Raw genomic sequence first — 12,586 nt, 5'->3', positions numbered from 1 at the left:
ACAAATGTATCTTCTTTTGTATCTTTTATGATTCAAATCAATAAAGCCATATAAAATTCTAAGCAAATTGATTTCAAGTCAGAGGCTATATTGATTTAATGATAAAGTTGTTCTTTAAAAATAATTTCCCTTGTATTATTGCTATTGTTTGGGATGCAGTGTTGTATAGGCGAAAAAGATCTACACAAATGTATTTTTCTTAATTTTGAAATGGAAGACATAAATAATATCTTTTTATATGCTACAAGTACATAAGTACTATCTTTTTAGAAAAATCTTAAATATTGGAATTTTATTTAGCTTCTTAAAAGGTGTATTATTCTACAGCAGTAAAAACTATAATTAGTTTATTGTAGTTTGATGTTTTATTTAAACCATCATTTCAAGATCTACATTGGAAGGCTTGACAGGGAATTTCCTGATTTTATCCATTTTTGATGCAAACATGTAGCAGTATCTTTTTAAAAAAGAGAAAGGAATTAAAAGAGAAAAGTAACAAAACAGCCTTATTTCCTTTTCACGTGCTACATCCACTTCAATTGTTTATACCATTTCCTCACTTCACAAAAATTAGCTCTCCAAAGGGTTATTTACATGTCTTCTCTTATCTTTTTTCTTATCTTTTTTTTTTTTTTTTTGACACATAGTCTCGCACTGTGGCCCTGGGTAAAGTACCCTGGTGTCATAGCTCAAAGTAACCTCAAACTCTTGTGCTCAGGCAATCCTCTTGCCTCAATCTCTCCAGTAGCTGGACTGCAGGTGTATGCCTGGACTACAGTTGTATGTCAGCCTGCCCGGCTAATTTGTCTGTTTTTAGTAGAGATGGGGTCTCAAGCTCACTCAGGCTGGTCTTAAACCTCTCAGCTCAAGAAATCCACCAGCCTCCCAGAGGGATACAATTACAGGTGACAGCCACCGTGCCCAGCCTATCTCTTTGCTTTTCATTTACTCATCCGTATCATTCTAATATTTATTTCCAGCACTCCAGTTCAAACCGTGCTTATAAAGGTCATCAATGACTTCCATCTCAGCACATTCAAAGATGAATTTGTCTCTTCATCTAACTCAGAAGTACTCACTGGGGTCAATTTTATTTCTCACCTTGGGGACTGTTGGCAATGTATTTTTGGATGTCACAGCTCGGAGGTGTGGTACACCCAGCAGCAAGTGAACTGAGGTTAGGTCTAGCAGACCTTGCACAGCACTCAGGAACGTTTCTCACAATGAAACCATTTGGTCCAAAAGGTCAGTACTGCTGAACCTGAGAAGCCCTGAACTATCTTCTCAGCTTTTTGACAATATTCCACAGTTGTAAATACTTGTTTACGATCTGTATCTCCCCCAGAGAACATAAGTCTAATGAGTATCAGACCTTACCTGTCTTGGTTTTTATAATTTCAGTGTGTGTAGAAAAGTGACTTGTCCCAGAGTAAACAGGTGGTAAAGGCATGTGTTAAAGGCATTTCTGCATTTCTGAAGTAATATTTTTCTCATGTGATTATTGCTTTAGTTATAAATCTGCTTAAATCTTGGACTAAAAGTCAAATAAATTGGATTCATTTTTGCAGGAGAGTTTACCCAACTTCCAAATCTTCCCTGTACAACCTCTGTAGAACAATTCAAGATGAAGTTCTTGTAGTTCTTCCCTTCTACCCTCCATCTGTTTTCTGGGAGGTTACGAAAGATATATCATAGATATAAGGCTTTCTTGGAGAATAGAATTTCATATAGTTAAGAATAAAAATGTGGCATAAGGCAAATTGAATTAAAAATTGTTACTATTTGAGTATTTTAGATTATTACAGCAATTTAGCTTTATTTTAGTAGGGCTAGTTAAGAATCTCATCCATCCATTAAAATTTTCAATTATTATTTTTTTGCCTTATTATTTATTTCCTATGGAGGAAACACATTCTAATTCTCAGAAAATAACCTCTAAATGAAAATGAAATTGACTAAACTATTTTTTTTTTTGGGCATAGAGAAATGTCTATAGCAGAAACCACAATAGGAATTACAAGAAACAGAAATCTGTGAATAATGAAAAGGTCAATGTAATAAATGCTAGTCTAGATGATAAAATAACATGGATTTCCTTCTTACTATGAAATAATACAAATATAAATAATACCTGACAGACATATTCATACATACACTTCATCTGGAAATAGTTAATTAATAGTATTATATATTAATTATAATTATAGTTAATTAATTATATTTCAAAGAGATAAAAGCCACTATATTAGTTTCTAATTGGCAACATAGGGTTATAATTATTGCATGTGAAAACCTGTAATTCTTACCTTAATTTTTTAAACCTATATTAAACTCAATTCTCTGCTTTTCTCAGTAACTATTCAGAGCCTGCTCCTAGGAAAGAATTCATATATGTACATCTTGGGAACACACATAAAAGCAGGATGGAGAATGCTGGAACAGTGAAATATTACCATTCCTTTCTGCCTCACATATTTTAGGTTACCATTTACTGTGGACAATATGGAAAGGTACTTTGATTAAACAGTAAGTTTAAATTCTTAGAGTAGCAGTAAGCAGCAATGGTTTTACTTTAGACTTTATCCAAAATCTTCACGGATTCAGTACACAAATTATTCCTTCAAGTTCAAAATTAAATAGATTAAGTCACACCTTTAGATAAAGAACCTACAAGAAATTTTCCTCAATTTTTCAAATGAGTTTGAAAAATACAGTTTATGTTTAAAGACAGCTAAGTTTAATTAATTATGCATTTCTATTTCTGATAGTTACTTAATACAGATTTTCTTGTAGCAATTATAAAAATCTGCCTATCTTTTTCCACTAAAAAAAAACACTTCCCCCCAAAAAATGTATTGCTGAAATTTTGGGCTGGAAAATCTGTTTTGTGTGTGAACTCGCTTCCATGAGAGGTCATTTTAAATGAAAAGGTTTCCTTTAATACTGAAGGCAGGAGTCAGTTATTATTACTGTGAAAATGCTCCAAAATCACACAAACTAGGACAACATTCAATTTTATCCACCTAAAATTCAGTGTCTACTGGTACATTTGCAGGAAAATTTTATTTGCATTATTACTTAAAGCTTTGTATTTTTGAGATTGTTACTTATTGAAGAGGAAGAAGGGAATAGATAAATTTAATTAAGAGTTTACTTTCAATCTTATTCTTATACTTTCTCAGTTTTTAGGGCTTCATCTTTGTTTATGCGGCTTTTTATGAAGCAGCGTTACAGCGTCCTCTCTGCACAGCCAAATGCTAACTCCAAGGAGATGGCAAGTTCAGTTTATGAGGAAGCTGGAAGTGGGGGAAAGGGACAAAGACACAGAGTTTATACTGGCAAGGTGGCTTTTAAAGAAACCCCCTGAGGAAAGTTCCCAGCTAGGCAATCATAAACACGAGCTCTATGATGAGAAAATAGTCAACTATCTGAAAACAGTTTCATCAAAGCTTCAGTTTTCCAAAGAAACAATAATCAAATTCATACATTTGGTGGGTTTACACCTTTAAAAGCTATAATGTTAATATGTAAGAGCATTAACCAAATACTCTAGACCAGAGGTTGTCAAACTGTGGGTCGCGACCAATGAAAATACATCCTGCATATCAGATATTTATATTACAATTCATAACAATAGCAAAATTACAGTTATGAAGTAGCAACGAAAATAATTTTATGGTTGGGGATGACCACAACATCAGGAACTGTATTAAAGGGTCGCAGCATTAAAAGGTTGAGAACCACTGTTCTAGACAGTGTTAATCACGTGGGGACCACACATCCCACTTTGCCTGGGAGAATCCGAGTTTACACTCATAGTCTTTGGATAATTATTAAGAGTGCCCCCTTTCATTCTTTTTTTTTTTTTTAACATATACATGTGTTTATTAGGTTTCCACTTTGGCCTTCAAAGAATAAAAAAGGCTTAAAATTTAATAACATAACAATATTTAAGATAAGGACCAGAAACAAAAACCTCATAAAGAACGAATAATAAATACATTCAGAAAAGAAATCAGACAATTGCTGCATTGAAATATTAAGCAATAATAATAATAATGCAAAGAAAGTAACATTCACATTGTCAGATAAGAGTATATCTATTATAGAATGCTTTGAGTATGTCTTTTATAGAATCCCTTTCATTCTTAAACATGTTGTAATTTGGAAAATAAATTATATGACCACTCCAATTAATAAAAATATCCTATTTTTATTACTGAGGAAAATACTTTTCAAATATTAATGTACCTCTTCAAAAATAAGCTAAAAAAACTTAAAAAATTCTAAAATGTAGATATTATAGACTAGAAATTTCCATCCTCCTTTAAATTCCTACATTGACCTTCTGATCCCCTGATGTGATGGTAGTAGGAGGGGTCCCATAGGGTTGGCACACTCACAGGAAAAGTCAGAGAAGACATAATCTCTCTTCTAAATGCAGGGACACAATAAACAGATGGCTATTCATAAAACACATCAGCACACCCTCAACAGCACCTTGATCTTGGACTTCCCAGCCTTAAGACTATGAGAAATAAATGTATGTTTTAAGCCACCTAGCTTTTGCTAATTTTTTTATAGCAGCCCAAACTGACAAAGACAGTAGAAAACCAGAAATGAGTATAAACTAAACAATTTCCATGTGAAATACTGATTTTTATTTTTACTTTGTTTTTAGTTTATTTTTATTTATTGAAAATTTCTTTACAGACTTTAAAACCCATTATTGCATAGCTGAGTAGCTTAGACCTGCTAACTTTAAACTCTTTGTATTTGTATTTGCTTAGCTGTAAAATGGTAATAAAAATAGTATTAGGAGGGGGGCTAGGGTAATGGCTCATGCTGTAATCCTAGCACTCTGGGAGACTGAGGTGGGCAGATTGCCTGAGCTCACGGGTTCGAGATCAGCCTGAGCAAGAGCGACAGCCTGCCTCTAAAAATACCTGCGCATTGTGGTGGATGCCTATAATCCCAGCTTTTCGGAGGCTGAGGCAAGAGAATTGCTTCAGCCCAAGAGTTTGAGGTTTCTGTGAGCTGTAACACCACAGCACTCTATTGAGGGCCACAAAGTGATACTGTGCATCAAAAAATTATTTAAGAAGATAAAATGAGTTAGTTTATGCAAACGGATCTAACATGTGTGGCACATAGTAATATGTAATATTTAGATAAAATTTTCTAATAATAAATTGGTAAATTTAGCAAAATGACTAAACAATCATTCAGTGAATTAGATTTGGAAAAAAGAGTCCTTTGGTAAATTTATTTTCTAATTCTTGACATATAGTATGTACAAATCATTTCTAGAAATTCACAGAAATAGCCCTGAGAGATGCCAGGGAAATGGTAGCAGTATGAACCAGCACATTTCAATCTGTTCAGTTAATGTAACCCCAGTTGCCGGCACACGTAGGTTGTTGAGATCTTGGGAAATTTGAGTTTCTCTATTATTCTTTCCTCTGGGCAGGCACATAGCTGAATAACAAATATTCACAGAATATTTTTTTTCACATTCAAATAGATAATTTGTATCTAATCACCTCCAAGCAGGTAAATATTTCTCTTCTCCTCAGAGAATAACTCTTCTGGGCATTTCTTCATAAATTATAATTCAGAAGGTAAGGTCAAAATATGCTTCTGGCTCCTTAGGAAACTTTTCTTCCCCAGTTAACTGCAGTGCTGTCAGGACCCTAGGAAGGGAGCAGCATAGGGCCATAGGGAAGAATGCGCACTGCGGATCAGCTTAGTGTATTGGACCCATCATAACCCTCACATTTGCCAGTGCATATTAGGAAAAAAGCAAAAAATATTCATTGGCCATATGTACAGAAATAAAATGTTTGCTAAACAATGTTGCCAGTCCGTTGCCAATCTGCCTTTCTGGCCACCCTATGGCAGATATGTCAGGCCAGTCCTCATCATCACCCACTTTGCCACTTCCTCACTGACTAATGGCTTTTTTCCTTTCTTCCTTCCTGTCCTTCCCAATTCCATCAACCACTAAAGAATCTGTGTCTTCTTGTAGCAAGCGTTATTCCATTATTCGGGTGCCAAAAAGTCAATAACACAGGGTAGCTACACTGAAGCCTGTTAAAATCAATCTGCAAAGAGTAGGTCCATCAAGAATTGACAAATTTTCTAGCCAATTAGTCAGCTCCGTTTTCCAGCCCCAGTACCCTACACACCCACCTCTGCTTTCTCCTATTAGCAAATGCTGTTTTTTAAAAAGCTCATCTGTGTTCTACACTACTTAAACTTCCAGTGATTCCCCAGGAGGCTTTAGGATAAAGTCCAAAGTTATCATAATATAGGGAGACTATATTATGCTTCAGTTTATCTTTCTGCTCCAGCTTATCTTTCAGCCACATCAAAGTACTCAGCAGTCTTTGTACATATGCATTCCCTTTCTCCAAACTATCTCTCATTTACTTGTAAAACTACTACTACTCCAACTCTAAAAAGTGATTTTTTTGTCACTTTCTCCTGGAAGCTTTCTCTTATGGTCCCAGTCACAATAAACCATTATTTCCTTCCAGTTTCCATTAATGGTACATACTTCCCTGATAGCATTTAAAATAATGTGTTATGATTTCTGGGGCAATGCCGTCTTCCCTGGACTCTGAAAAATTAAGACTCATGCTTTGGTGCATGGATGTTTGTTACATTTCCTCATTTGTATTCCAATGCTGACACATAGTAGGTAATCTGTAACTATTCGTTAATCAAATTAATAAATTCTACTCAAAATTCAGTATTGGCCATATTTTATAATATTTTTCCTGAAGTCTTTACTTAACCTCAGATGCTTTCCTTCAAATGGAATCCCCATGTACTTATAAGACATTCCTCATTCTTCTCTCATAGCAATTGCACACAAAATATTAAATAGAATTGTATGAATGCCAGAAAGTGGTATCCTGTTCAAGGATCTATGACTAGTTAATAGTAAGGTTATACTGGATTACATAGCCTTCTATCTATGTTCCTAGGCTTGTGAGCCTCATAAGAAGCAGTATCAAATACAGTAACAGTTACTGTCCTGTAGAATTGCCCCAACCTGATCATTCAGCTAGATAATATAGACCAGTTATATTAAATAATACTGTGTTCCTCTGAGTCAGCATTGAGAATGGGCTTGAAAAAATTTTGTGGCCAGGAATTGAAAGTTTGAGGCAGAAAAGCTGAATAAAATCACCATGATATACGCATATGATTTGGAGCAGAAAAAGCATAGTAGCCTTTCAAGGCTTCTTATACTTCTATAACAGTGAAAACGAATTATCTGGTATCTGGTATCTTTCCCTTGGCATTTCTGAATTGAAAAAAAAAAAACCTTCTATTAAACTAAACACTGATAGTAATAATATATTCTATTCCCAAATTAAAAATATTAATCAGATTCCAGGTTGTAAACCTCTCAAGACCATAAAAATGGAGTGCCTTTGAAATACATATGTACTCATCAGGAAAAAAAAAATTAGCACATTAGGATGTTTAAATATAAACATGATTACTAAATAATAAGATTTAAAATATACAAAATCTTCTAATTCCTTTTATTGTTTCATTTTTCCATGGTTTACTTTTATAATAGTCATAAAAATATGGTGATATTAAACCTCAGCCTCCAGAGGTTTGCAGAATGATCTTGTTGTAATAAACTATGACTATTACGGTGGTGAATTATCACAAGAGGGGGGAAGTTTTCAGAATGAATTTCATATTGTTTTTATAATCAATTTCTAGGATGATTTTTATCACTATAGCCTGGAATTTGGCTTCATTTGAAAATAATTAGAAAACCTTGGTAATTGTTTTACTCATCTTTGTTAAAAAAGATCATTACTCTGGTATTACAGTCAGAAACCATTTGTATAGTTCGATCTGTTAAGTTGGACCAAGGAATTAAACAAATCTATGTCAGGGAATGTTGTCATTTTGTATAGTAGGTGAGAATTGAGACAGATGACTGAGACAGGTGCAATCATCGAATCACTAGTGAAATCAACAGTTATTGAGAATAAGACATTATAAGTACTAAAAAGGAATAAAAAAGGAGAGACAGAGAAAAGAAAAAAGGAGGAGAAAAAGAAGAAAAACAAGAATAAAGAAAGAAAAAAAAGAAAGTCTCATAGTGAATATGTTTTTAACAATACTGCTCTGTAAACGAAAATGACTGTTAAAAATGAAAGGAAAAATGTTTTTACTAAAATACCCCCTGGCACATTTTTATGGATATATAATGGATTGTGGGGTAAGCATGTTTTACTATTGAATCACCATTTCTACTTTGCCTTCATATTGTAGACTGCAATCCCGGGTGACTGAACTGTAGGTTACAGGGATGGACGTCTAGACAAAGGTTGACTATAAAACCAGTTAACTGTTTTTCCAATAATTACTGGTCTCTAGGGGGACATAATTGAAATATATAAATTTCTAGTATTGCGGTTCCCAGTGAAAACGGCTTTCTAGAACTGAGGACTGAATAAAATAGACCCATGCATCATATAAGAAGACCTCAATGTAATGATTTACTAATGTTTTAAAACAAATAAACAAGTCTTGACAAGATAGATGAAATAATTACAGTGACATCCAATATCACAAGAGTCAACTTAAGAAAAGACTGTTGAGGAAAAGAAATAGATGAATGTTCAGAAAAATTAATATAATTATTTCAAGTTTTTATATTAACCGTAAACTAAGTTTTGCTTATTTATCAAACTGTGAAATGATCAATCCTTTGAACACTAATTTTGGTGCAGCCTTAGAATATAATTACTGTAATAGTAGGGGAAAAGGAAAAGACACACAGAAAGAGAGACACAGAGAACGTATATAACCCTTAAAATTTTCTTTGTGGTTTAGCCAAGATCTATATGAGGACATTTAATAATAAGTCCTAGATAGAGCACTTGCCTACAGTAAGCCGTATTTGTTTTAATGTGTGTCTCTAGCTGTTGGACACTTGACCTTCATTTTCCCCCCGTTTTTTAAACTGATACATAATATTTGTACATAGTCATGGGATGCACATTGTATCTGGAAGTAAGCATACAATGTGTAATGATCAAATCAGGATATTTAGGGTCTCCATCACTTGAAATGTTTGTCATTTCTTTGTGTTGGGAACATTTTGAATCTCTCTTCTAGGTATTAGGTTATCAAGCATGAAATATCTTATTTTCTTAAGTACTAAGTTGGACAGATGGTATTTCTGACATTTTACTTTGACACTTTTTTTTTTTCTTGTGAATGTATACCCTCATTCTTTCAAATGCATGTTTTGGCTTGTGATTATCTTTCAAAAATTTTTAGAGCAATTTTTGTGAAACCATGCATGAGTCAAATGTTTGTGTGGAATCGATGCAGCTCAGACAGCTGGAAATATCAATTTAGTGTTTGGGAAGAAAGTAGCCAATGAATGCACAGTCTGTCATTGGTTTGGGAAGTTCCATTCTATGATTTTAATCTTGAAAATGAGCCGTGTGAGTGACCTGAGACAGAGGTAGACCAGGATTAGCTGAAAGCTGTACTGGAAACGAAGCCTTCTGAACCTATGTATACATTATTAGCCAGGCTTGATATTACTATTCCAATAATATTGGAACATTGGAAACAAGTTGGCAAGGTAAAGAAGCTGGATAGATGGGTTCTGGATGAATTAAATGGGCATCAGAAGAGAAATCGCCTCTAGGCTTGCCTTTCTTTGCTGTCACAACATAAAGGTGAAGAATTTCTACACCATATTGTTTTGTATGATGAAAAATGGATGTTTTCTGATAATCACAAGCATTTGGCACAATGGTTGGGTAAAGATGAAGTGCTGAAACATAGTCCCAGACTGAATATTCATCCTAAAAAGGTAATGGTGTCTGTTTGGTAGTCCAGCACTGGTATTATCCACTACCAGTGCTGGATAATTTATTATAAAAGCTGTCAATAAATTACAGTAGATGCTATAGCAAAAAGATGAAATGATGAAGATTTTTGAAGATTAAGTAGCAAAGATTGGTCAATAGAAACATGTCAATCCTCCAGCAATATAACACTTTCATACAAACAACACTGCTCAAGTGTTAGAACCGCTCCCTATTCAATAGACCTTGCTATTCCTCTCTATCACTTCCTCCAGGCTTTTGCAAGGTAAATAATTCAATTCTCAACAAGCTGTGGAAGATGCCTCTTGTAATTTCATCACCACTGGCTCTCCAGGCTTCACTGCTGGTATATGCAGCTACCAGTAAGATGGCAAAACCATGATGATCGCTTAGGCGCAAACCTTAATGAATAGTATTGCTTCTTGTTTGAAATGTAATAAAACTAAATTTCTGATTTGATTTTGGACATTTCAGATTGAATGACTTAAGTTTTTTTGAAATATATAATAAATTGCTGTTAACTCTAGTCACCCTACTAGAGTATCAAACACTAGAAATTATTCCTTCAACCTAAATGTAAGTTTGTTCCCTTTAATTGATCACTCTTCATTCATACCATCCTCCTTCCCATCACATAAATCTTTCCTAGCCTCTGGTAACTATCATTATAAGACATATCAGCCTCTAGGATCTATCATCTATTCTCTACCTCCCTGAGATGAACTTCTTCAGCTCCCATATATAAATGAAAGCATGCAATATTTGTCTTTCTCTGCCTAGTTTATTTCATGTAACATAATGACCTCTATTTCCACCGATGTTGCTGCAAATGAAGGTAATTAATTTTTATGGCTGAATAGTATTTCATGGTGTACATACACCATATTATCTTTATTTTTTATTCTGAGCACAGTAGAGAATAAAAATGTAGGTCATTATGAAAGTTCAAGATACATAAATATCAAGAAATGGAAAATCCTTGCAGACGAAAACAAATGAAGCCCTCCCAGCAACACCAATAAGTTGAAAAATTTGAAATTTGCATAGGTGAATCAGAAGGGACATTGTCAAATGTGTTCCTTAGAAGTAAAATAATGGACCGTAACACAGTTTGTCTCAAAACTTTTATTGTGACCAACATATATAGTGGGGCTCAATAAATAGTCGTTGAATGAATGAAAACACATTACTCAAAAGAAATTGGGCAAATAAAAATTAATAAAAGGAATTTAGAGCAGCAGGCAGGGCTACTGACTAGAAATCAGTACTTTTCAAATATTTTTGTTCTGATGCTTTTATCTTTCCTTCCCTTTTCTGCTTATGTGTCCATTATGCTCTCTAGTAAAGTATCTTAAGAATGGAAGAAAAAGTACCCAATGTACTCAGCCCTACTATGAAACTAATTTAGGGTTTTCACATGAAAGCTATAACCCAGTTACAACCTAAGAATAGGGGGAAGGGGGAAAGGGAGGGGAGGGAGGGGAGAGATGAGGATTGGTGGGATTACACCAGCCGTGCATCTTACAAGGGTATATGTGAAACTTGGTAAATGTGGAATGTAAGTGTCTTGGCACAGTAACTGAGAGAATGCCAAGAAGGCTATGTTAACCAGTGTGATGAAAGTGTGTCAAACGGTCTGTGAAGCTAGTGTATGTAGCCCCATGATCATATCAATGTACACAGCTATGATTTAATAAAAAAAAAAAGATCATTTTCATAGTAACTGGTGGCCTCAGGATTTGAACTCACATCTTTTACTCATTGGCTTTTTCTGCATCAAAATAATGGAAGTTTACATTCTTTGAGGCAATGAAAATATGACTTGCAAGATTGAAGAAAATATCTAATTTTGACATTATTTCACATTTTAAATTTAGCATAGACCAAAAACACACTCAGAAAATGTAATGAGTCAATCACTGGGAGTATCCGTTCCAATTTTACACATAGTAATCATAAGTGGTTCATTTTATAATAACTTGCATCTGAACACCTTTCTCCACTCCTAAAAACAAAAGACCTAAAACTTATATAAGCTTCTTGACTATTGCTGCAAGAAACAGCAGCCTTTGCTCTGAACTAAAAAAGATTGTTTTTTCTTTTGCTTCTGGAATTCATTTGTTCATTCATTTAGTCTTATTTGTTGGATATTTGTCAAGAGTCAGTTACACACTGTGACAGGGATATGGCTTATACATTTGAAATAGACATGGAAACCACATTCAGAAAGCTACATAGTTGGTGGGGACAAGGGGACCCATCCAAACGATTGACTAAAAATCAATATTATTAAAATTGTTGTTATAAACTAAGAAAAATGGTGGGGCCACACCTACGGTGCATCTTAGAATGGGTACAGGGGAAACTTACTAAATGCAGAATACAAATGCCTACATACAATAACTAAGAAAATACCATGAAGGCTACATCGAACAGTTTGATGAGAGTATTTCAGATTGTATATGAAACCAGCACATTGTACCGCTTGATTGCACTAATGTACACAGCTATGATTTAACAATAAAAAAATAAAAATAAATAAATAAAATACATGGAATAATTGAAAGCTCCAGAGAGGGTTTATCTTTTAAACACAAATGTCAAGAATAGGAAGAAAATTTGCAGCAAGCAGTCTGGGAAAGGTGAGGAATTAATGGGATACCTGGAAAGATCATAGCCTGCCTTTTCTGTTTTGGAGA

The sequence above is a fragment of the Nycticebus coucang genome, chromosome 16, assembly GCF_027406575.1.
Source record: "Nycticebus coucang isolate mNycCou1 chromosome 16, mNycCou1.pri, whole genome shotgun sequence".
In the NCBI taxonomy this organism is placed as follows: Eukaryota; Metazoa; Chordata; class Mammalia; order Primates; family Lorisidae; genus Nycticebus; species Nycticebus coucang.
Note: the sequence above shows the minus strand (reverse complement) of the source record.